Source organism: Sphaeramia orbicularis, chromosome 3 (genome assembly GCF_902148855.1).
Source record: "Sphaeramia orbicularis chromosome 3, fSphaOr1.1, whole genome shotgun sequence".
Lineage (NCBI taxonomy): Eukaryota > Metazoa > Chordata > Actinopteri > Kurtiformes > Apogonidae > Sphaeramia > Sphaeramia orbicularis.
Genome location: NC_043959.1, coordinates 2,233,799 through 2,261,572, shown reverse-complemented (window position 1 = coordinate 2,261,572; position 27,774 = coordinate 2,233,799). Strand labels below are relative to the sequence as shown.

The following is a 27,774-nucleotide window of genomic DNA, read 5'->3' as shown; positions in this document are numbered from 1 at the left end:
TAAATAAATATAGGAAAATACATGATTCACACTGAAAAAACCTAAAAAATAGAAAAGATGATATTACAATAAATGGTGATAAAACACTTAAGATAGGTTAAATATAGAGGAAACAAGAAAAGCACTTGGAGAGCGCAGACCTCCGCCAAGAGAGACCCCCCCCCCCTTCATTTTGTTCATAATTTTCTTCATTTTTCTTCATTTTGTTTTTATATTTTCTTCATTTTTCATTTTGTTCATTGTTTTCTTCATTTTGTTTTATATTCATTTTTTTTCAATATTTTCTTCATTTGTGGTCATTTTGTTTTTATATTTTCTTCATTTTTCTTCATTTCCGTCATTATTTTCCTAATTTTTCTTCATGGTGTTTATATTCATTTTTCTTAATTTTGTTCAATATTTATATTTTCTTCATTTTTGTGCATTTTGTTCATTATTTTCTTTATTTGTGTTCATTTAATTTTTATATTTTCTTCATTTTTGTGCATTTTGTTCATTTTTTCCTTCATTTGTGTTCATTCTGATGATGTGAGTCCACTCCTCCTTCTGATTGGACCAAATCCCCCCGATCACAACCAAAATTTAATCAGTTCTTCCTTGTGCCAGTATCAACAGTTCCTGAAAATTTCATGAAAATCCGCCCATAATTTTTTGAGTTATCTTGCTAACAAACAAACAAACAAACATGCACGCACACAAAGCAAAGCGATCACAACACCTCCTGGCGGAGGTAATAACATTTGGGATCTGCCACAAAAGTTGTACTGGGTCTTCATGGGTTACCTTTCAGAAAACCTAAATCGTTGTAGATGTGCTGTTCTTTGACGCTGCTCTGATCATGGTTCTGTCAGCCTCGTTTCCATCGCCCCTTCTTTTCTTTCTTTCTTTTACCGCTGTTATCTTTCCCCTCTTCAAAGCGGGCCTTGTGTCCTCAGTTTGCCTCCTTCCTGTCCACTCCTACCCCCCTGCAGCCTCATCCTCTCTACACCTTCAGCTTCAGCGCTCACCTTCCGTTTGTTACCTGTCAGTTTGGATGTTCATGCTTCTGCTCCATGCTTGTTTCCCTTGTGTTCCTACGCTCTGTCTTATTTTCAGATTTTTCTATGATTGAAATCTGCTTTTCATTCATCTTTGAGTTTTAGTTTCAGTTAATAAATTCCTTGCTTCCACATATAACTCCTTTACCTGTCTAAAAACACCCACAATCTGCATCAAGGAGTTGATTTCTCCAGCCCATAAATAGTCCACAGATGGAGGTAGAATTCTCGTTTCATATCAGACTTGTTGAATTACAATACGTTGAAACATAATGTACCTAGTGACACCAAAAGCAACCGTGGCGCACTTCAGCTTCAAAGTTTATTTCCTTAGTCTTCGATTCCAACACAAGCTTTACATTTCTTACACCGATCCTTTAAACTCTGCCCTGAAAACCTCAAACGCCAACTCGTCTGATCAGTCGTCTATAACAAGGGATCAAGTCACTGGGATGTTGTTACAGACGCTGAACTGCTCCAGTTTCTGTGGTGTGTCAAACGCACAGTCATTATATTCACTTCACCTGAATCAAGTTGCTCCACTTTGCTCCTCCACAGCTCCACCAGTCGCTGCTTCCACGGCTGCCCTGAGGCGCTGCTGATGTGGTGAAATGTGCTGTGAAAATGCTCAGGAGACTCCCCACAACTCTCCCGATCAATAGGATTTTTTTTTTTTTTTTTACCCCTGCTTAGAAGCCTTGACTGGAGGGAGTTAACTCAGGTGAATTTCATTATAAGGACAAGTAACAGCGTAGTTTAGGATGTGAAGCGGCGATATTAGCTCTGACCTTTACTTCTCTGTACTGTTCATAGGATGAGGCCGCTCTATTCTCGCTGCATCATCTGCATCAGATAAAGGTCATGTTTGTTTGCTTTCATGTGCACTATATGAATGTGACATTATTCTTCATTCATTTTACGCAGATTAAAGTGAAATACACAAACTGTGAATAAATTATCCAGATGAAGTCGATGCATAGAGACACACTGATGTCTGATTCTAGCATGTGAAAGTGGAAAGTCACCTTGCTTTTAAAATTGAATTGCAGCTTTGAGAGCCTTAATTGTGAGGTTTTTCAGGGTATTTTTTAAATGAGAACAAGTAATCAAGAGTACTGGCTGCCAGTTCAGCCTTGAATTGTAATGTGTTTTCCCACACTGCACTGAGATAGGCATGAGTGAATTCAGCCTTTTTTCCTCTGTCCTAATTCGACTACAGTATCAAGGAGAGCTGAAAAGAAAAATGTCAAGTCACTCGTGATTTTCTGAAAAACTAATTTGATAATGCAGACCTTTGTTAATTATAGAAACTGTTGAAACCGTGTACAACTCTGTGTCTTAGACAGTGCAAAGAAACCAAAAATATTCAAAGTTTGCATTTCATCCTGGAACTTTAAAAGAAGTAAATAGTGCATTCATAATATTATGAATATTTTGTCAGTACTTTTTCATCATTAACAAATTTTTCCAACAGAGGAGTACAAAGTCTATAAAATTATTAGCCCAGGATTATTGGTGTGGATAATTGGATGCAAGTGAAAACATATAAATATACATTACATATTTATAACGAACAGCAAGGTTGGATGCATCTGGGGAAAACACACTGAATACATTGTCAGGGACACATCTGCACTGACTACAAAGCTTGTGACTTGCAGACACATTTATTGAATATATTTAGTCATTATGTTGATCAAAAAAAAATATTGTGAGTTTGTGTTAAGTAGATTTACTGTAGCAAATTAAAGCCATACAGCTAAAGAGATGAGAGGTGGTTTACAGTGATTTCACCACAGCTATAGGCTATTCACAGCTATTATACAGCACTTTGTCTTTTTACCATTAACTTCATACAAACACAGCCACACTGGTGACAAACACTGCTCAAGCCCTTCACCAGTAACAGCTACTTGATGAATGCTAACATATACACTACTGGTCAAAAGTTTTAGGACACCCCAGTTTTTCCAGTTTTGTATTGAAATCCAGGCAGTTCAAGTCCAATGAACAGCTTGAAATGGTTCAAAGGTGAGCAGTGAACTGCCAGAGGTAAAAAAAAAAAAAAAAAAAAAGTAAGGTTAAACAAAACTGAAAAATAATGTACATTTCAGAATTATACAAAAAGACGAACAAGAAATGGGTTAACAACTAGGATATATACATATGTATATGCATATATATATATATATATATATATATATATATATATATATATATATATATATATATATATATATATATGTATATGATGTGGGTCCTATGAAACTGGTCCCTAAAAACAGAACAGAGGGACTATAAATTCAAACCAGACACAGACTAATGTTATGAAGCAAGTTTGGGAGCACCTTGGGTCTATTTTAAAAATAAATACTTGCTGAGATAAAAGAAAAACAATTTTTCAGATAAAACATATTTTTATTCTATTTTACATTATATTTCATACAAAAACCTGCATGTAACAAGATGAAAAGGACACAAAAATTATGGGCCACTATTTTTTGTTTTTATATCTCTTTATTCTCTCACAGGTACATTTTGGGAATTGAACAAATTATGCAAGGCAGTGTTTCATATAAATGGCCGCTGTTTCAAAATCATTAGCAATTTATTTGTGTTTAAATGGGCAGGTTCTGTATGTAACATAAGTGGACACGATGGGTTACATTCATAACCTGGAATGAGACTGAGATATATGAAAAACCAACATGTCTGGGTTAGAAAAACCACTAAGATTGACAAATTTAACACAGTGTCTTAGACCATTTCAAGTGATGTTTTCAATGTAAAATGCTCTAACACCTAAGTAGTTTTTCATGTCCCAATTTTGGTCCCAATACTTAATAAAAAATACATTAATTATGGGATGACTCAGTTTAAGAGTATAATTTTTTTTTTTTTGCATTTATCTGAGGTCATCATTAGTTACATCCTGGGGTAAATATGTCTGAATTTCTCTTTTATTATTGGGTCTAAAACAGCTGGCAAACTGCCAGATACCAAAAAGAACCCAGTTTCATAGAAGCATCCAGCTGGGTTGGATAACAGTGATGTCAGAACTGGTCCAGGTTGACCCCGCCTCCACGTCTGTCTGGAATTGGCTCCGGCAGGGACATGGTTTGGAAAACGAATAAATAAACAGTCATGTCAACATAATCTGATAATCAGAAACAGAATGCTTTATTAATGTCAGAGGATATTGTTGTCTGTTACAGTTGCTCTGAATATGTATGAAAAAGTAGCAGGAAAGAAATGATCACTATTACAAAAATATAAAACTATGACAGTGCTAGAAAGTATACACAAATAATAATAATAATAATAATAATAATAATAATAATAATAATAATAATAATAATAATAATAATAATAGCCCTGCGATGAACTGGCGACTTGTCCAGGGTGTACCCCGCCTTCACCCCTATGTAGCTGGGATAGGCTCCAAGCGACCCCCGAGACCCTAGTGAGGATAAAGCGGGTTCAGAAAATGAATGAATAATAATAATATACACTGCCTGAGGAAAAAAGAGTTGCACACTGTAATATTTTACTGGATCCCAGTCATTTTAACCATGATCTTGCATTAACGATGGGAGGATGAGTGTTAAATTTAAAATGTGATATTAAGAGTTTTAAGTGATCTCTGAGGACAGTCATTCTAGGCTTTTTTTTCTGACATTTCTTCCTTGAAGCTCACCACTATCACCATGTCTTGTACAGTTTTTCATCAGATCTACAGTTTCAACCACATTCTTTGTCTGAATCCCACTTCACCCCTTGGCCCCTCCCCCTCCCCCTTACCCCTCCCCCTCCGTTTAGTGCGTACAGATGAAGGGGTAGTGTTGTCCCGATTCTTAATTAGTCAGAGGGGAGGGGCTAAGACGTGGGCTGTGTAACCCTCGAAATGGAGATGTTTCAGGACCACACTACGAACGGAAGAGTAAGAGAAATTTCCCATAGTTCTGTTGGAATCATTGGCAAGATGGAGGTACACACAGCAGTGTGATGAAAGAAACACACAAAAGTACGTATTTTCTTTGTAAACAACTTAATCATTTCATCAACCATTTAATGCTATTTCAGTCTATTATAGATCGCATTTCTGAGGTTTATAGTTTATAGCTGTAAAAAGACGACCAAAGCCCATGGAACAGAGACGGTTACATCTGCGGAATACTTTTACAAACTAGAAGCACTCGCAGAGCGCAGACCTCCGCCACAGCAGATCAGTGCCCCGGATTTGGATGAAAATTTCAGGAAATGTTGATACCGACACAAGGAACAAATGATTAAATTTTGGTGGTGATCAGGGGTGGGTAGGTGGGGGGGCATGGGGGCCAACTGATTGGCCTTGGTGGAGGTCTGCGCTGTCTTTTCTACAACAGTACTTGTAGAGCGCAGACCTCCACCAAGGCTGATCAGTGCCCCCCCACCCCTGATCACCACCAAAATTTAATCATTTGTTCCTTGTGCCAGTATCAACATTTCCCGAAATTTTCATTCAAATCCGTCCATAACTTTTTGAGTTGTCCTGCACACAAACAGACAGATGGACAAACAAACCAACACCGACAAAAACAGAACCTCCTTGGCCGAGGTAACGAAGTTTTCACATCTGTTTATAGCAGCAACGATGACTACTGATGACGTAACAGGTCGGGAAGCGTTGTTGGGTTGTTCCATTTCGTAGGAGAACATTTCAACCCCTATAACTTGCAGCTGTGTTTCAAGGGGTAGTGCCAAGTTCAAGGGCCGGGGGGGGGGGGCTAAGGGGTGAATTAGGATTGGGCCTTGGTTCAGTCAGAGACCTCACCTTTAACATGTAATTCCAGCAGCAGAATACACTCAGAGCTTGTCGTCTGGGCTCAGACTCCACCAGTCCCTGCAGATATTTTAGCTATTGGGAAGTGATGAATGAAGGCTCCCCACTCCCAGAGCCTGCAGGTGGATGCTGGGGTGGAGGAGGGGGCTTAATGCACAGGTGGCAGTGAATACAGGAGCATTAGTGTGTCCACTTTATCCATGTCCTGTTGTTGGTTGTTCAGTAATTAAGAAGCTACTCAGTCCATCAGTCAGGGTTCAATTGGACAGAAACACTGCACGATTTTTTGTACTTTTTTTGGCGGTGCAATGTAGAGAAACAGAATAATTAGTGCTAATGTATGTAATTAGCAGGACAGAAACAAATAATACAGTACAAAATGAATGCTAACATTACCGTATGAAGCCAAGGTATGTGATAATTACAATCTTTACACACCGGAGTCTGTTTTTTTTTAAAATTTTCATGCAGTTACTTTGGGAATGTGTGTGTGAAACAGACATCATGTGCCAATGTTGGACCTGGACTCATTAATCTCCATCCACACTAGAATGACACATAAATGATTAAGATAATTAAGTGAGGAACAATACGTGGAACTGTATCAATAAACAACCAGGAGTTTGTCTAACACCAACATCATCCCAGACAGTGGACAAAGACCAGAGGACCATGGGCCTCATGTACAAAGACTTGCGTGGATTTCATATTGAAACCTGGTGTACGCCCAAATCCAGAAAAGTCCGTACGCACAAAAAAATCCAGATGAACAAAACTGTGCGTACACCTGAATCCAAGTACATTTCCTCTGTACATCCCAATCAGCTGGAGTTGAGCGCATATGTTGGAGTACCTGACTCCTCCCTCTCCACGCCCACATTTAAATATGCAAATCAGTATAAACAGGGTCTGCAGGTGGGATTCCCTCTGGGATTCCCCTGTCTGCAGGATCACATGACGTCAAGGTGGACGCGAAGCGGAGGACGAAACAGGCGGAAGAAAAAAAGAGACGAACTCAGCCCATTTGAGGAAAGAGTCACTGCTTTTGTGGTGACACTGGACTGACAGGGGCGACTGGGATCAGCCCCAAGATAAATATATATTTAGTATTAGTGTAAGTCACACATTAGTTTATTCTATGGGTCATCCAACAGTCTGATCACAGCCAAACTAGATAAAGGATCATACATAATCATGCCAGGATATCAAAGAGGAAGTCAAAGACTGTGACTTGTGTTTAATCACTCCATTTATTATTTCCCAAAACACACAGAGACAGAAGATGGTCAGACGCAGTCTCAGCCTGTCACAGACCGGGGGTTTTCTCCGGTCCAACAGACACCTGCTGATGCCTTTCCTCGGCCGTGTCCTCACCAGAGTCACCAGAGGACATCGTGAGGACAATCGCCGGCGTCAATGAGCACCTGGACTGACTTATAAATGTTCCCACAGACATGAATATGACATTAAATGCATTTATCAACAAGTGAATTCTGTGTCCTTGTCTCTTCATGTGGTTGAAATCACATCCTGTTCAGATGGCAGGACTGGCACTGATGGTCCAGGGTCTGGTTCTGGTGTATGTGTGTGTGTGTGTGTGTATGTGGGGGGGGGGGCTGCCCTGGCAGTAGGATGACGTACCGGCATGTTCATCGTTCATCTGTGTATCTCTGATGTGCACATCAATCGGAGGAATGACCTTTTTCACATTAGTAACAGTTTCTCAGTGTCACCTCTAAGTGTCTCCAGTGGTTCCAAAGCACTAGAAACATGCGTACACCAGACATGGAGTTGGCGTGGAGCACCACACATTTCCACGGTCATGTCACTCTTTGTACATCTGAACGTGTGTGTGGAAAAGGGCGTTGTTTTTGTGTGTACACAACCTTTGTACATGAGGCTCCAGATGATCTGGGTCAGCGTCTGCAGATGATGGTGAATCCATTTCTGTTTCTGCTGAATGACCTGGTATGCAGATAAAAGTGATGCAAACGCACATTACTGCCGGTATGATGTGAAATATTTGTGTGAGTATTTTACAATTTAATTTAATTTGTTTGTCAAGCCTTCACTGTGGGAAGACCTTTAGTGTAACTTCCAAACCACAGTACACTGCTGAGTTAGGAATGAGATATTTTTAATTAAGCACAAACTTTAATAAGCAGCTCAGCCTCCTGTCAATCACAGCAGCAACACCCACTTTATTCATGATGTCATTATGTTGTCATTCAAGTTATTTGGGTCAATTATATACTGAAATCTGGTCCCATACAAATGTCATGAATGGGGAATAGATACCGTAACTGGTTTTGTTTTACCAGTTTATTTTCTACTGTAAAGTTTAATATTTTAAAGTTAAGACTGTGATTTAAAAAGACTCAACTGGCCTTTTAAATCACTGCAGGTTTGGACACCTCTGCCTTGGCCTCAGTTTCCAGGTCTACACTTGATTATTACACATACTAGGAAATGTTGGATCGAATAAATACACAAGAAAATGTAAAAACATATAAAGGAAAATATCCTCTTCAATGTCACACAGAAGCGGTGGAAAAACCTGCATCTGTATATCACCATTAACTGTGCAACTGTTGAAATCCTGTTCAGTGATGTTAGCACTAGTGTTTACTAGTCCAGGTGTGTTTGACACTGGACAGATGTTTACTTACCCGGACCTTTGGTTTCTGTGTTTCTACATTTACAGACAATCCACATTTGTGTGTCATTACTTGCAGGAACTGAGTTTTTGTGCAGTTTGTCAACACATCAAACCAAACACATGGTCTAACATCCAACTGTGTCCTCAGGTGTGACCGTTTCCACTCACCCACTGCACTGAAATACAAAATCACATATTGTCAAACAGTTGTTTTTTCTGCAGTCAGTGGTGTAGTGGTCCCTGGAGAAGTGGGGATACTCTCAAATTTTGCCTTTTTTTTTTTTTTTTTTTTTTTATTTTTTAAGTAGTCCAGAAAAAATGCCGTTTTAGAAACAGTGACACATCTGACTACTCTATTTAGTTTACCCAAAAATCTGTCAGTAGTATTTGCTCACTAATATGAAAGGATCATGACTTGATCAGGAGCAGTTTGTAGGTTTTACTGGACACACAAGCAGCTGCAGGAATGGAAATGGATTCAACAGGAGGCAAACACAGGCTAACGTTAGCCTTTCATAATGGAGCCTATACACTGTTAGAATTATACAGGTGAAGAACATATAAACAACTTAAGCATTATATAATTACAATATAATACATTATAAACATGTTAGGTTAAGTATGTTTTGAAATTGGAATGATATGTTATAGTTATGATGTCTGTGTTTGGCTGATTAGTTTTGAGTTGTGTGATGTATTAATATTAGAAAGCACAGATGGGTTAGTTTAGTTTTTAGTAGTGTGGAATGTTTATTGCTTTATCGTTTTATTGTTTTGTTGTTTAGGGAAGAGTTTAAGAGGTCTGTGGGGTAAGGACGGGCTGAGAATATAGTAGATAGCTGTAGGGATGGGAATCGAGAACTGGTTCTTTTTGAGAACCGGATCCCAGTAGCTCGATTCCTTGGAATCGTTTGCCTGCCTGCTTAACGATTCTGCTTATCGATTCCACTTTTGTTGCGCATGCGTGATGACATCACGTGTACGCTGCATTGTTTTGGTCAGAACGTAGACAACATGGTGTTGAGGCAGAAACGGTCCAAACAGACCACACCAGGTCCAAAAAGACCACACCAGGTCCAAACAGACCACACCAGGTCTAAACAGACCACACCAGGTCCAAACAGACCACACCAGGTCTAAACAGACCACACCAGGTCTAAACAGACCACACCAGGTCCAAAAAGACCACACCAGGTCCAAACAGACCACACCAGGTCTAAACAGACCACACCAGGTCCAAACAGACCACACCAGGTCCTCTTATAACGCTGGCAAAGCTTCCATTTCTTCTAAAGGGTGGAATCTCTTCAAACTGCTCAAACATTTGTCCACAGCATGTGATTCATTTAAGTAAGGTCACGTATTTGATACGCTACTTAGTGACACTTGTGAATGTAGCAGCAGAGTGAACGCTGGGCCCAGTTCTGGTTCCGGTGCAGGCAACAAATGTCGTACCCAAATACATGTTTCCGAAGGTAGGGGAAAGGAAATGAGGAGCACAACAACAGGAGACGAGCAGAGTCGAACTGGTTCCACGTAGTAGAAGTGCGGCAATGGAGGAATTAGTAAAGTGTCTTTAGTTTCACTTTCATGGCGCTCCGCCGCTGCCACCCCCCCAGCCCACCCCACCCCCCCGAACCGGGCCTGGCATCATCTGTTCTTATTATTTGTTCATACTGTATATGTTCTGTTTTGTGTGCAGATGGAAATATAAAAGACAGTTCATGCAAACACACCTGTTTGTACTCTTTTATTCCTTCACCCAATGAAAATCGATAAGAGAATCGGATCGATAAGCAAAATCGATAATGGAAACGGAATCGTTAAATTTTTAACGATTCCCATCCTTAGATAGCTGTAAGGTGTGGGAGGCGCAATGTCATTGGTTGAGGCCAGAAAGAAACAACACCCCATGTATGACTGTAAAGGATGAGGAAAAAGGTTTCTCTGGGCTCTTGAGGACAAGAAGCCAGAAGGATGGGTTTGTTAGAAAAATGAGGCCATTAGACTATGTCCTGTAAATACCAGGTGTTTTCTATCAGGTTCTTTGTTTGGAGGCTTTATGTGTGTAGGCCTGGAAGTCTGATTCTGTGTGTCACCTTGGGAGACCACAGATCTGTGGAAGTTTGATGAATGTTCATTAAATGATTAAATCACTGATTCATTGTTATTCTTAAATCCTGTTTCTTTCAGCGAGACATGCAGTGACCTGTCAGTCAACTGGGGTGGCACTGGCACCTGAGGTGTCCAATCAGGTTCCAGAGGTGGACAGCGCTAGTTAGCAATATTTTCCTCGGCATGACCCGCCCTACTCTGCCTCTGATTGGCTCATCAGTCCTCATGCCTAAAGTTAACCAATCTAATCAGTGAAGGCAGTGAGTACTAGCCAATTAGAAGCAGAGTAGGGCGGGTCATGGCTTCACCATCCCAGGGGAAAAACGGGCAGTTTGGCTCCGATACGACTGAATGGAGCACATCAGGGGGATTTAGAAGAGAGTATATGCAATGATGACTGAAAAATACGTAGGTATACATCATATACCGCCGTATACCCTGGACTACACCACTGGCTGCAGCAATTTACTGGTGAGTGTTTTAGAGTATTTTGTCAGAACTTCGTACACAGCCAAGTTAATTCGAATCACAGTTATCCATTTAATAAATGCCACTTCACATGTAGATTCTTATGTTTGTCATACTTACATCTGGAATGGATGTGCTCTGCTGGGATAATAATGTCATGAGATTATAACTAATGTTTCAATCTGCATTTTCCTCCAAACCATCAAATCTGGATCTGGGTGTGCGGAGGATTTTTTAATACATACGTATATATAAATGCTTTGAAACTTTTCCCCAAAACTGTTTTCAGGGTGCTTGCAAAGGTCTTAAATTTCTTAAAAAGTATAGAATTTTGAAACGTTGTTGTCCAGACCTTGAAAAGTCTGGAATTTTTGTGTGAAAGTCTTAACAAAGTATGGGAAAAAGTTTCTCTCATAGTCAGATTTTAGAGTATGTGCAAAGGCACTGTACCACCGCATTATGTAATAATAGTGCAATGTGTAATAATGTTATCATTATTCACACCACTATGTAATAATGTCACATTTTATAATAAAATTCTTGAATGCATTTTGTAATAAACTTTGCAGCATTTTGTAATAACTTATTACATATTGCAACAGTTATTACAAAATATGGGTGTAGCACGTTTTTTTTTTGTGAAAGAAAATGTAATAATTTGGTGCATTATGCAATAAACCACTGAAAAACCTCTAGCCCAGTGGTTCTTAACCATGTTGGAGGTACTGAACCCCACCAGTTTCATATGCGCATTCACACATTTTAACACACACCCATCACCTAATTTCCATCAGGCTACAATAATAATGAATATTTACTGCAAATCAGTGTGACTTCTGCTGTTGTCGAGTGTGTATCTTGACCTCCACCGAACCCCTGAGACTGACTCACCGAACCCCTAGGGTTCGATTGAACCCAGGTTAAGAACCACTGCTCTAGCCATCATGTCTATCATCATGTCATCATGTCATCAACCATCTATGGCTCTAGCCATAGCAACAATCAAATCAAGTCAAATTATACTACCATCAAAACTGTAGTTAATCAGTCTTTCCTGAACACATTCAGTATATATTTGGCTGACAGTATACAATCAATACAACTATGTACAATTCAACATTTGGAGAGTACAACGTAATACAACTCACCATTTAACAACACATTCACTCATAACTTGTATTGGAATGTTGCTGGCCTCTCTTTCAAACAAGCAAAGTGATCAGTGACCCTTTCATTGAAATCAGACGTGTTCCTGACAAGTTCTGTCCATGGAAAGCATGGCTGATGCATTCAGACGTTCCTGTCCCATTATATTTCTCAGGAACGTTTTGATGGTCTTTAAGGTGGAGAAACACCTCTCAGCTTCGATCTTGGGGTCTCCTGATGCGTGCACGCCATGCGTGTGATGAAATCACATCGGGGCTAGCCCTCCCAGAGCCCATAAAAATGAACTGTAGGGTCCAAAATGTGAAAAAAAAAGAATGTCAACATGTATGTCTATGAGAGCACCTGGGGCGATTTTCAATCTGACCGAAACTGCCCCAAGGGGGCGGGGCTGCTGGTTAGAAAGTGACATTCAGGCTGCTGATTGGGCAATAATATTAAGACTTAGACCAGCAAAATAAACTTGTTACCACCGCCAGGAGGTGTTGTGATCACTTTGCTTTGTGTGTGTGCGTGTTTGTTTGTTTGTTTGTTAGCAAGATAACTAAAAAAGTTACAGACGGATTTTCAGGAAATTTTCAGGAAATGTTGATTCTGGCACAAGGAAGAAATGATTAAATTTTGGTGGTGATCGGGGGGGCAGATCTCTCTTGGCAGAGGTCTGTGATCTCTGAGTGCTTTTCTTGTTTTTCTCTTTTTTTCATGTGGCTAATCGCCCACTATGGTCCCAGACGCCCCTGGAACAGAGGTTCATTAGGAGCTACGGTAAAAACTGTGGGAGAAAGGAGTTTTTTCTGTTGTACATTTCACAGACATCAGCCACAAAGTGCTTCACAGTAGGAGGGTAAACATAAATGACAACATACTAGACATAAAGAGTCATAAAACTCCTTGACAAGTTAAAAGCCTGTACACCCACTTCTTCTGTGGATATAAACTGTTCATTCTAAGGCTGTGAAAACACATTGATTCATAATTCCATATGATTAAACACCAATTAAAACATAAATGGGAATGTCATATTTTATTTTTGTAATTAGATCTGTGTAATATATACAAATTAAACCTTGTATTCTGAATGTTAAACATTAGATACACATGTTGGGGGGACTCTAATTGAAATTCTGCAACAGCCAAAGAGCTGACCATCATTTCAGTAAGATCTGATTTTCTATGTTCTTCCTTTGTGTTGATTCTACATGAGTAACATTAAAGGTTTTACCCAGAATAAGGCATGTAAGTCTGATTGTGTCAACACAGTCTAATGCATGGTACATGGTGACTTTCTACGGTGTTGGATGAAAAAAAAAGATGAAAAATGTTTGTGCGTTTTCCCTCTGCAATAGCATATGGTGTCACGTAAATAAATGCAATATAAGAGACTTAGAGCAGCTGAAAGGAGGAGCCACTTAACCCTGAAGAAAACACTTCAATGGACTCAGGATTGAAAACAGATGGGTCTCATCTGAGAAACCGTGCAGTGACACTAATGCTTAAGAAATATCGGAAGTTACTGTTCCTCAGTGATTTCTGAACATAATTTTTAACGAATAAGATCTCCATTTGTTAAGAGCAAGGACGTAATCTTTGGGAAATTTTTCACCCAACACCTTTTCATCAGCCACAGGCTTTTCTCCGAAAAACTCCTCTGCATTCAGATGATGAAAGGCCTGATGTTTCAATAGTCTCACACTTGAAAACTCTCATTAGGACCTACTCATGTAGAAATAATCTACATTTTTACATAAATTGAAACAAAGATATATATCACCAAAGGAATTGTTATTCAGACATGAATGGATACTTTTAATTTTACTCTCCCAGGACATGCAGCTTGTATTGTGAATAGTGATGAGTTTGGTTTTAGCCATTGATAGGAGACAAGTAAAATGAATCCTGACAATGAAATAAAAAAGAAAAAAATCCAACCAATGATCCCAAAAATGAAGGATGCACGAAACTGACAAAAGAGATACATCTCAGCAGCAAAAGAATTGATCTAGGTTTGCATTTTATGGTGCAGTTATGGGAGTTCATTTCCAGTGTTTTGTCTTTTCTACTGGTGTAGAAAAAGCACCTTAAGCAGCTGCTGTTGGAACGACACCAAACATAAAACCAAATACAAGCTGTGATGATTCATTATGTTCAGTTCAGTTTTACTTCTGTGGCCCTAAATCACAACACAAAATTATCTCCAGAAACGTTACATAGTAAGGTCAAGACCATACAATAGTGTGGAAAGAACAACTGAACATATCCTGAGAGAGAAAGTGTTGGCTGTAGTGGGTCAGAGAAGCGCCTTTTAACAGAGGAAAGACCTGGCAAAAGTTGGGCTGAATGGAAAAGAAGGGAGAGACAAAAGACACAGCGACAAAGACAAAGACAAAGACAACATGGACAGACAGTGGACAAACGGAAAGAACTGGAAGATGAGTGAACGGAAGAAAGGATCAGAGCTGCAGAAAGAGTAGAAAGAGGAAAAAAAAACCTGAAATGAAGTCAACACATAGAAGGTTCTTAGTAAAACCTGGGGATAGTTATTGTGTGATGTTTAGTGGCATCTAGTGGTGATGTTGCATTGCCCACCCCTACAGCAGCTGCTGAAAATACAAACACAACACAGGTCATGGTTGTACCTAAACACTACATGTCAGCCACTCGAAAAAAGACAAAACATGATTAGATTCTGTAGGAAATGGAGGACTCCAATGTCAACACGTCTTTCCATAATGTTATGTACATATAGTGTTACTGAACTTAGACCTGACCAACTGAACCAGCCCCAGATCATAACACTGACCCAAGGTTCCAGTAGTTTTGGATTTTTCATTGTAGTTTAGTTTTATTTAGTTTTTACTTTGTTTCTCTAATTCAGTTCCTTTTAATTAGTTTTTAGAGCAGGTTTGATAGTTTTTATTAGTTTTCGTTTTCTTGTAAATGCTTAGTTTTAGTTTAGTTTTATTTTTTTCATATCTTCTCTGTGGTCGTATTCAAATCAATCCCAGACAGGACTCTGCTGCTTTCTCCCAACTTTAGTCTCCATGTTTCCAGGTAGAGTGGGGACCAGAAGACGACTGGAAACCACAAGTGAACACAAGTGACGGACCAAAAAGTGTCGTATGGTGCCGTCAGCTAAAATTGCTTGAGCGAAATAAATCGCTTTCGTATCAATCTGACATCGACAAAGACGAAAATGAATGGAATTTTATCCATAATTTTTATCTGCTTTAGTTAGTTTTGTAAACACACAATACAGTTTCAGTTAGTTATTGTTTTATTCTTTTAATTATAGTTTTTATTTATTTCAGTTAATGAAAATGTTCTTTCAATTCTAGTTCCCTTCATTTCGTTAGTTTTCGTTAACGATAATAACCTTGCACTGACCCCACAGGCTTGTATTGTAGGCACTAGGCATGATGGGTAATGACTACATGCACCTCTCTTCATTACTTTGAAACAGGGTCAGTCTGGGCTCCTCAGACCACATGACCTATATATGTAACTTTACATTTACATTTACATTGATGCATTTGGCAGAGGCTTTTTTCCAAGCCACTTACAGGGGAAAACCAATCAATCAATCAATCAGATTTTATTTATATAGCACCAGATCACAACAAAAGTTATGTCATGATACTTTATACAGAGAGTTGGTCAAAACCAGACTCTAAGCCAATTTACAGAAACCAACAGAATCCTGTTGATGGTGTTACACATCACAGGTTTAAAGGAAACTCTCACCTCAAACCATTTCTTGGTGCTGAAATTATTACAGAACACCTGTAGTGAGTTTTCATTATTAGCTATTTCAGACGATCACATACAATGCTAGTGCATGGGTTGGCAACCTTTGCAATCTAAAGAGCCATTTTAGGACAGAAAAAGACAAACAAAACTGTCTGGAGCCAAAAGGTACCCTTATACCTGGAGTTGTCCTGCAAAGTGACTCACCTTACTGGATGGCAGAAAGAACGCTATTTGGAAAAGCTAGCGATAGCAGGGCTAGCTACCGAACCATACCTTCTGCCTCCTGATTTGTTTACGGATCTGGCAAAATCCTCCAGTCTACTGGAGTTTAAAGCACACGATCTATCCCATTCTGTTCTAAATGCAGTGTCCCCATACACAGGTGTGACCTAAAAGCAGACTACAGTCTGGATGAGCCCAGTTCTTAGTCTCAGGTTAGATTACCCAGTCACTGTACTGCGCTCATGGCAGAGGAATATATTCATAATGGTAAATGTAAGATACAGCTAACGTTAGCTAGCTAGCTGTGTATGTTTTTAACATGTTTGCCCCATCATGCCATCCAAACTCCAATAGACTGGAACCAAAAGCAGCTCTAATGAACGAACACTGTAATAATGTTAGTGTGTGTCCTCAGTATCCTACAGTATTTGCTCTGTTGTAGTGTCTGCCTTTCTACTATCGACACACAGTCATATGTACAGTTCCACCACTAGAACAGATGGAACAGCATCAGGACAAGAACAGTGGGACACAGAACAGAGTGTAGCTGGTAAAAAAAAAAAAGGCAGCCACTACAACAACAGAGCAAATACTGAAGGAACTGATGACAGACACTGGAACAGAGTGGATCATAGTAGTTAACCCAGTCTACCACCTAGCTAGCATTTGGTGGAGCTAATGTGCTCTGGACACAAACAGAGCCTGTTCTATCTGTAATATCAGGTCCATCAGATCCAGGCTCTGTCTGGAACCAGCTGGAACCATGGATGGCTGCTGGTCTTTCAGACAGGGGAAGCTCATTGTCGGCTTACATCAAAAAAAACTGTCAAGTTATTTAAACATAAATTCATCCCTCCGTTCCTTTATAAGAAAATGCTCAGTGACCTTATCGTACCAGTCGGCATCTTTTCCAGGATAGTTAGTTCACTACGACCTAGCCAACAGTATGACTGATTGAACTATCTACAAAACCATATTAAACTCGAACCAGAAATGATTAAATTATGGAACTGAAACTAGAAAACATTGAAATTATGTTAAATTGAAACAAGGAAGTCCAATGGTTGTGTTTTCTTTCAGGTCAGTAAATGAACAGTTCATTTGGTTTCTGTGATTTCACAGCAGAATGTGTGATGGTATTAAACTGAACTGTGTCAGTGAAGGAGCAGATCTGAAAACAGCTGTCAATCAAATGGGATTCAGCCTTTGGACCCATCCTCCAATCAGCACATGGAAGCTCGGCGTCCGGCCTGGCCGAGCTCCGCCCACAGCTCCATTCACCCCCAGAGACGCCGACCGTCCGGGGGTGGGACAACATGGTGGCATTTATCCAATGATCGTCCAGTTTAGAGTCAGTTCAAACCAGTTCCACTCAGTCCCATTGAAGTGCATGGACGCTGAGCGTCTACGGACAAATGCACTGAGCAGAGATGGAATGAACAAACACAGACACGGGAATGGAGGAGAAGTGAACAACATCCAGTCCACTGATCTGGGATCAAACTGATTCTGAACCAACTGGTCTGAGAGATGAACGTGTTCCAACACATTTGGAGTCAGTGAAATGAAAACAACTGAACAGATTTGAGCATTTAATTTGAGTCATTTTAGGGGAAGCTGAGCTTCCACTGCAGTCTGAGAGAAATGGTGTAACGCAGGGTTAAAAAACAAACAGAGCATTCAGATCAAATTCAATATTAGCCGGTTTGCCGTCCAGTGTGCAGTCTGGCACTTCAGCTGTCCGTCATGTTCCTCGTTTCCGGCGCGAACAGAGCATGTAGTAATGTGCACAGGGTCAGTAGGTTCTGCCCCCACATGTAATTCACATAGTAAAAAAGTCCAGTGTGGTGCATTTAGGGCAGTTTTACTGAATTTGCGCCTCTCTTGCTTATAAGTAAAAGACAATGTGCAGTTGATGTTGTAGGTATGACAGTACAGGTACACCTGAATGCAGTGACTGTGAGCATAAAACATCCTTGACTGACACAGGATCACTCCTAAACACTGCACATCTGAAGGGTTTTTAATTACTTCAGCCTTTCATTCATGATGTATCCAGCAAGACAGTTTGACAACAACATCAATCCCAGCAGCCCCTGCCTCGTATTTGAAGAGCTGCCCCTCCGGTGTCATATGTCTTGTTGGAACAATTGAAGGATTTGATTTGTTTTAACTGTGGAAATCAACATCCACCTCAAGTTTTTTTTTTTTTTTTTTTAACGGATGAATTTTGAATTAACTTCGACCAGTGTGTTTCCCAACAGAGCTTAATAATAACAAGTGGAGATGTGCATCATTAATTCATGAGTGGTGGGGGTGGTAGTTGAGATGTGTTGATGCCTCAGAGGAGGGTAATTAAACAGATAGAGATGTTTCCATGCAGTAAAGTAGGCTTTGCACTGAGGCACCATGGGAGATGCAATGTGTCTGCTGGTGTTCACCAGAGCCTTATAAACGAATACCATCATGAAACTCACATGCATGTTGACTCAGTGGAGTCAGAGCTTCAAAGAGCATAAGAGACAGTGGGTTGGGGGTGGGGGGGTCAAACATTTGTGCCTCTTGGGTATTTTGACAGAAAACCTGCTCATACATGTGATCCTCCTTCAGGCCTTCGGTTTATTTACTGTTGTTTACATTGAAGACATGAAAAGATGTGTCAAAGCTGTGAAATAACTACATTTTTCCAGCTGTTGCACTTAATTACAATAAGAAAATGCTGGCACTTTACCAGAATCTCTCCATTATTTTCCTACTTTATATGAAATATTGTGTAGTATGCAAAGAGGAAACTGCAGTTGGACTCAACTCTGAAACACACTGAGTCACTGAAACTTTTCAGTGGTTGGTGTTTGATGGAATAAGACATGAGTTTCTTCAGCTCATGCCAAAACAATATATTATTGTATAAACACTGATATTTATTATTGCAGTATTTCTGATCCAAAACTACATTTCTTTTGTGGTTTTATTTGGTTTTTTTTTTGAGTCATATAACTTTTATTTGGGCAGCTGTGCTCAGTTGGTACAGCGGATCGTCCAATGACCAAAGGGTCAGTGGTTTAAATCCTGGCTCCGACTGTCCACATGTCAGAGTGTCCTTGGGCAGGACACTGAACCCTAAATTGTTCCCAGTTGGGCCTGGCAGTGCCTTGCATGGCGGCAGCCACCTACTGGTGTATGAATGTGTGAATGTAGCGCTTTGGGCACCGTGAAGGTGTATCAAATGTGCCACGTAAGTTCAGTCCGTTTACCGAGGCTGGCGGTAGGCATGGGCGGGGGGGCTCAGCCCACCCAAATGTCCGTCTTGCCCACCCAATCGAAAGTTAAGGGGAAACGTTTATCCAATAGAAAAACATTACAGACTACACTACTATTGGCTCTTATTTGCGATTGGATGGGCAGCCTACAGCCCGCCCTATTCCGTCAGTGATTGGTTGTCATTATTGTTTTGCGTTTCCTGAGCGCTTCATTGGCTCGTCCAGCAGCTCACAGTCTGTTTCTGGGCTGTGGGGAGTTCAACGTCCCTCCTTGGTCTCTCCTGCACCTGCACAGGTCACTGCTGCAGCTGTCAGGGTTTCTGTTGAATACTGCCATTGTCTCTGTGGGAGTTTCACTGGATCTGTGGTTTGTTGATGTGCTCTTGGGCTGAGCATCGTCTCTGGGCTCCTGCAGAACAGCCGGCCCAGTTCAGTGGACACTCGCATCAAGTTATGTACGCACACACTGACTAAAGCAGCACCAGTAAAACACACACATTGGGCAACACAACACCCGTAAAACACACACACACACACACACACAGTCTCTGAACCGTCACTCAAGGAAGGGACAAAAACCAAGTGAGGGACAAATGATCTCTGTCACTAAATTATATTAGTTACCTCCGCCAAGGAGGTCCTGTTTTTGCTGGCACTGGTTTGTCTGTGTCTGTCTGTGTGTGTCTGTGTCTGTCTGTCTGTGTGTGTGTGTCTGTCTATCTGTGTGTGTCTGTGTCTGTCTATCTGTGTGTGTCTGTGTGTGTGTGTGTCTGTCTGTCTGTCTGTCTATCTGTGTGTGTCTGTCTGTCTGTGTGTGTCTGTGTCTGTCTGTCTGTCTGTGTGTGTGTGTGTGTGTCTGTCTGTGTCTGTCTGTCTGTCTGTGTGTGTCTGTGTGTGTCTGTCTGTCTGTCTGTCTATCTGTGTGTGTCTGTGTGTCTGTGTCTGTCTGTCTGTCTATCTGTGTGTGTCTGTGTGTCTGTGTCTGTCTATCTGTGTGTGTCTGTCTGTGTGTGTCTGTCTGTGTGTGTGTGTGTGTGTGTGTCTGTGTCTGTCTATCTGTGTGTGTCTGTGTGTCTGTCTGTGTGTCTGTGTGTCTGTGTGTCTGTGTCTGTCTGTCTGTGTGTGTCTGTGTGTGTCTGTCTGTCTGTCTGTGTGTCTGTCTGTGTGTCTGTCTGTGTGTCTGTGTGTGTGTCTGTGTGTGTCTGTCTGTGTGTCTGTCTGTCTGTCTGTGTGTCTGTCTGTCTGTGTCTGTCTGTGTGTCTGTCTGTCTGTGTGTGTCTGTCTGTCTGTGTGTGTGTCTGTGTCTGTCTGTCTGTCTGTGTGTCTGTCTGTCTGTGTGTCTGTCTGTCTGTGTCTGTCTGTGTGTCTGTCTGTCTGTGTGTGTCTGTCTGTCTGTGTGTGTCTGTGTCTGTCTGTCTGTGTGTCTGTCTGTCTGTGTGTGTCTGTCTGTCTGTGTCTGTCTGTGTGCAAGGTAACTCAAAAAGTTATGGCCGGATTTTCATGAAATTTTCAGGGAATGTTGATACTGGCACAAGGAAGAAATCATTACATTTTGGTGGTGACCGGGGGGGGGGGCAGATCTGTCTTGGCGGAGGTCTACGCTCTCTGAGTGCTTTTCTAGTTCTATCTGTGCCACTTTTCAGTCTGAGTCTGAACGACAGTAGACTGCCTTCTGTTTGTATAAATTCTGGCCACAGTGACAATAATTTATTTTATTAGTATTTAATTTTCATTCTTTTATTTTCCAAGCTCATCCAATGAAAAGAAATATGCATGATGGACTTTTAAAATCATTTTTATTTTATATTAAAGAGTAAATGAACACGGATTCATTGCCTGACAATTAAATTTCTCTTTGGGGATCAATAAAAGGATTCTTATTCTTAAATGGGGCTGGGTAAAAAAAATCGATTTAATCGATCTTAGATCGATCTCATTTTAATTTTGTGTAATCGATTAATAGTGGATGAGATCGATTTTTCAGAGCAGGACCGGGAGTCCGTCTTGTGAACCCCTGGGGAAAACTTGGTCTCACTTTCGAAAAAGACGTGGAGGGGAAACCCCCTCCGCTGGACGTCCACCTGCCTCAAACTTGAACCTGCAGTGTCGAGGAAGTGGCCGCCCGGCGAGTCGCGGAACCAGGTCGTTGTTGGAATAATAACTTGGATCCATACTGTCACCTATGGCTGAGTATGGAGTTAGAGGAAGAGTAAAGTGACAATGTCCGATCGCTACACTGCTGCCCCCCCCCCCCCCCCCCCCCCCCGGTCCGCGACCAACATTCACGGAACCCCCCCCCCCCCAGTGAGTATAAGCCTCCAGCCATAAAACAGAATAAAGATGACGAAGTCCGTTCTGATCCACTGTAAAAACATGGACATGTTTGTGTCCTGTTCATTATTTCAGAGCAGATTCAGCTCCTTCTGCTGAAATGTCAGATTGATTTCCTTTCTAATATCAATATTGATCCCAGTATTGATGTGTTGCATGACTGCGGTACTCAAATAATCAGGTTACAACTCAAAATTGTGCTTTGGTATCACTAAATTTATCTGAATCAATCAACTAATACTGAATCAAATTGCTATTGAATCGAATCGAATCGTGATTAATCGATTCAGAACCTTATGAATCGAAATCAAATCAGTTATGGAAATTGGCCATGATACCCAGCCCTATTCTTAAATAAACCCCCAAACCACTTCTTTTCAGTACCGTCACGACTGCAGGTCAAATTATGAGCCTTCAGGACACTACTGCTATCGTCTGTACACACCAACCAAGTTGCCCACCTGTTATTTCAACCAGCCCCCCCCGATATGACAGGCTAGAACCGGCCCTGCCCTTTACCATTTATGTAACCAGGAAGTCCCTTGAGATAAAATGTCTCTTTCAAGGGAGGTCTGGTCAAGTGGCACATCAGTACAACACAAAAGAGTAGACAGATTAAAAAAAAAAAAAAAAAGAAAAACTTACAAATAAGTCAGAAAACATAAAGTCATGTCCAGTGTAAGAACAGCAATGGCACACTTCTGCTAGACCGTGTGTGAGAAGAGATCTGAATTCACCCAGGGTCATGAGATGCTGAAGCTGTAGTGAATTTTGTAGATTGTTCCATGACCAGGGTGTAGCGTAGGAAAAGACATTTTACTAATGTCCATGTCCACTTTTTACATACTGTATCTACGTACAGCCTACATCAGTGTTGTATTGTTTAACCAGACAGGCATCATTTATGAGGTCAAAAAGTTGACCAAGTAGTTAATGAGAATTACGGTGAAGGCACTGACCTTTGACCTCAGTCCCACTTTATGTCAAATTCCATTTCATTTCATCCTTTGTCTCGCATATTCAGACAGTGGGCCTTATAAAAGAACCACCAGAACTAGGCTGTTCTTGCCACTTATGAGCAATTTGGGAGAATTTGACACATTTGTCATGTTTCTTTCTTCTTCTTTTTTTTTTTTTTTTTAATTTTTTTCTCTCTCAACACAATTTATGGCCAATACCCTTTGAAAACCTCACATACAGTCATACAATTAGGGGAGTTTTTTTTAAATTAATAATGTACTTAATTTTATACAATATGTTCATTAAATGTAGTATTTCATTACTTTGAATTATTTCCATTAATTTGTCCATTTATTAAATCATGATATCACAATTTTCATTCTCCCACTTACCGTGTGATTATAAGAGCAGTTGATAAGACAAGTTTTTAATCTTAAACAATTTTTTAAAAATTACATTAGTTAAACAATATTAATGGATTCCTCTGTTACAGAATAATATATAATAAGGATATATAATTTGGTCTTTATGAGGTGTTCACAGAACGTTTGATGAGTCTGACATGGCAGTACCAGTAGGAGCCAATCCTAATAAAAACAAAAGAAAAAGAAATTAAAGAAAGTTCCAATGACAGTATGAAAATGATCTTGCATGAGACCCATTCCCACATTTTGATTTTAATGGGAATACATATATACAGGCAGAACATCACAGTTCCATTAAAGCATTTGGCAAATTTCAACCAAATCTTCTGAAAATTGCTGAAAGAAAAGGATTTTCTGTGGATTTCCATCCACTACTAATATGTGAATGTTAGGAGTTGCATTGTATCCTAGAAATCAGCATTAGGTGCACATTAGTATTGACTGTGTCGGGGTCTTATTGTTCTGGAGGCACAGGTGGATCTCTGCAAAAAACAACAACAAAAAAACTTAACACCTGTAAAGGTCATGATGTTTACTTGTGTGTTTGGATTTTTTTTATCCAACCTTCCAGCTTCTGAGAAAAGGCAAAAGCATATGAAGAAATGTTGATGAAACAGATTTTTATAAACAGATTATATATGATTGGCTGAAATGTAAAATACAAACCTTTCTTTGTGATGACTGGTTGGAAAAATAGAACGACTGGCTACTGTGAGGAAAAAAAAAAAATTAACACAAAGAAAAAAAACAACTTAAACTTAAAAGCTTCTTCAGATTGTTTTTCAATTTACACCTTTGAATTCACATGCTTTTTATCTGCCAAAATATAAAAAACAATCCCTTATTAAATCCCCCTCTTAATCCAATGTTCTAAACAGATTAATACTTTTCTGCCTTTTGAATTTGTATCTTAAAACTGCAGTCACTGAAATGACCTCTTTGAAAATTCATATTTAATATTAAAATTGTCATGTTATTTGCGAAAATGTCTTGGTGGGATGGATAATCAAAGAGGACACAGAAGTTGTCGGGGTTGTTTGAAGAGACTTCTGGACTTCAGTTCCTGTGGGGGCAAAAAAAAAAAATGATGGAAAGGAAAGCACTGAAAATATAAAAACACAATATATAAATATGGAAATATAACACATATTTAAAACAGCTGTTTGATTTTAGAGTTGTTTTAGTTGGTAAAGGTGTTAGAAGTTTATTTCAAAAACAAACCCTTTAAACTGATGTTCAGTGTTTAAGGGTTAACGCTGCACAACACTGTCTCTTACTACTGAGCTTCGTCTCAATGTTTTAGCTCGTACAGTTAGGAGGTAGACCCGTACTGAAGGTTAACTTACACTTTTTTCTGTATTTTTCCTCAGTAAACACTGGCAGGTCCATCTGTAATGCTGCATTTGTAAATATCCAACATCTATCTGACAGGAGACACCGCTCTATTGGACGACACATTAATACATTACATCCACAGGATCTGAAAGAGTCAGTTCATTGATAACAATGACTAAACAATTTCCCTGCCAGACTCAGGTTCTGGCTTGGAAAATTCTGGCCTGAGCTCTGGTTTGGATCAAAAAATATTCCCTGCGTCAGCTCCAGTTCCACCTGCTCTGCAACGGAGGGCAGCGCTGCAGTGACTAATTCCTACACCTGACTGAAACAAAGTCCAAAATGTGGCATTCTATAATAATTAACAGTTTTTTAGTCTATTTTTGTGAAGATGTTTAATTGTTTGTGTCAGAAGGGCCCCTGTAGTGTTGCCCACTGGGGGGGGGGGGGGGGGGGGGGGCTTACATTGAACTGGTTTTCTACAGTGGTTCTAGTCCAGTGTCCACTCTTCTACTTCCCAAAACAGACCCTGCAATGCTAATACCAGTAAACCTTTTAAATGGAAATGTGTCCCATATGGTTAGTAAAGCTAAATTAACTTGGTTGCTAATTATTCAACCTTGAGCATTTCTCAGAATGCGATTGGCCTGTGAGTATTTTGCAACTGGCGATGGGGTGCTGATCACTCTATTGATGACTCTGAACAGAGAAGATAAAAGGTTTGGAACCATTTACTGTGAAAGTGATGATTATGGCATTGCAGATTTCCACATTTCAGACCGTGTTTACAGAATCCACTGCTCATCCTGCAAAGCAAGAAGCAGAAGTACATGTATACTGTCAACCACAAATGGATCCACCACCAAACCAACAGAACCCTGGTACCATTAGGATTAATGAGAAGGAAGCAACACGTCACATGGAAGCGTTCATTATTGTCAATTTTTCCAGATTTTGATTCACATAAAACACACATACACACACACACACACACACACACACACACACACACACAAAGTCAGGTGCTGTCAGAACCAAGCAGTCAGAATAATCTCAGTTTCCACAGACTGACAAAGCCTTTTATTGTGATGTCGAACCAAACGTTCCCCTTTTTTGTTTATAAATGTACTGACAACCAATGTTTGGAAAAAAAAAAAAAAAAAAAAAGGCGGTGTCACACTTGGTTGACACAGTCTTTTCAGTATCTCGCTGAAGTTGATCTGTTCGTATAATTTAATTCACATTCCAAATTTGACCTCTGATTTGACCTGTATCCAAAAACATGACTTCAGAAATCCATCCTGGAAAACCTACCAAACCATATATTACACCACCTTCTTTGTCAACGAGAACAATAGTGGAAAATTGATGAGGACGCCATCTTGGATTCTGAGAAATGCTCAAGGTTGCACAATTAGCAACCAAGTTAATTTAGCTCTAATAACCACATGTGACACATTTCCATTAAAAAGTTTACTGGTATTAACATTGCAGGGTCAAAATCATGGCAACTTGACTATTCTGCAAGTTCTGCAGCACAAACGGATTCAGGTCAACTCCTTTATCAAAAACTATAGAATATGCGATCATGTAATGTACGAGGAGTTCAGGCAGAGTGCTGGCAGTTACAGTTACAGTTACAGGAGAGAACATTGTTGAGCCTTACAAGTTGACATCACAGAGGGTGGGAGACTCAACTAATGTTATCTATTTTGCTGAGCGGCCCGGTTTCCTGAAATCTCCACTTCGGCCGGAGTTTTCAGAAACCTTTGTTTTTGGTGGGTGTGGCCATCGTTGTCATGTAAATGATAGGTGCAAACAAAGAGGAAAATTGATTTTGCTAGATAACTTCATATAAACAGCCCCCAACCTAATGTTACATCAATGCTAATGAAGTTTTTAGTCAGCTAACATGACTTAACAAGACAGAAAATGTGAGCTCCGAATGTAAATGTTAGCTGTGTCGCTATATCATGAGATTCTACCTTTGGTGACTGTCATGGGCTAATGAAAGTACTGACTGAGATTCCTGACACTTGACTTACCCCGGGGCGGACTGACCAGCAGGACATTCTGTCAAAGTTGATGTGGTGAATTGGAAAAAAAATCTGGTCATTAATATTAACAGGCGTCCCACCGACGGCGACGAACGTTTGATGTGATGAATTGGGGGAAACAAATGCCGAGTTTTCGTGATGATGACACCTGCGTTCAAAGTTAATGCAGTCCAAGCTGACATGTTTGGGGCGGTCAAAATGAATGCGTGAAATACCACAAACAACTAAGACTGTGCAATTAATTAAAATTCAATTACAATTTCCATTATTACACTCAACGATTACAAAAATGATGTAATCGAGAAAAAACAAATATTAATGTTGAGTTGTTTTAATTCATGAACACGCAAGCTACCATGAGCTGCTGGGACCCCGCCCCCTCTAAGCTCCAGCTAACAGCTAGCCGGCAGGTCCACCCCACCAGGACAGCTGTACCCAGCGGTCTGGGAAAATGGCAGGAGAATCCCAGCAGAAGCACTTGGTGAACAAAAAACACAAGTCCAGTTCAACTGGATGGAATCACTTTGGGTTTGATGAAGAAGACGAAGAACAAAAACACATCAGGTGCAGAAAGTGTTTGGTAGTTGTGTCCGCACCGACCGCTAACACAACAAACCTTTAAACCATCTGAAGTTGAACCACCGCCACCTTTAGGATAATCTGATGAAAAACCAAAACACATAAAAAACAACTCTGTCTACAATGCAATCTTCTATCTCTGAATCTGTACGCTACTACACTGAACATACTTGAATTTAAAATTTGCACTTTATGTGTTTTTTTTTTTTTTATTAATACAGTTCTATGGCAAGTCTATAGCAGTTGAATTCCAGTGCACTATTTGTTACAAAAGGAAACAGAGTTGAATTTACAGTATACTTAAGTGAACATACTTTGTTTTAGTGGTTAAAAGCTTTATTCATGTTTAAAGAGTATATTTTACATTGTTTTGCAAGAAAAAAAAAAACAACTTTAAGGTTAACAAATAAACATTTTTAATAATTGTGATTTCAGTTATTGCTAAAATAATCGTGATTATTGTTTTTTGTATAATTGAGCAGCCCTACGAACAACAGACACATATGGAAATAAAAGCACCACAATTCTGAGTAGTCTGTGAATATTTAAATTATTTCCAGTGTCACCTCTGATAAAGGGGTTATGTCAAAATT

General features: G+C 39.9%; 1 long non-coding RNA gene across 1 annotated transcript; it reads right to left on the bottom strand.

Moving 5' to 3' along the window:
• Nucleotides 1–11,401: 11,401 nt before the first annotated feature.
• Nucleotides 11,402–27,365, bottom strand: LOC115439385 (uncharacterized). The gene is made up of 3 exons (XR_003938258.1): nucleotides 27,352–27,365; nucleotides 12,457–12,463; nucleotides 11,402–11,509 (listed from the first exon to the last, which is right to left on the bottom strand). It is a non-coding gene; the product is annotated as an uncharacterized LOC115439385 (long non-coding RNA).
• Between the last annotated feature and the right edge of the window lie 409 nt (nucleotides 27,366–27,774).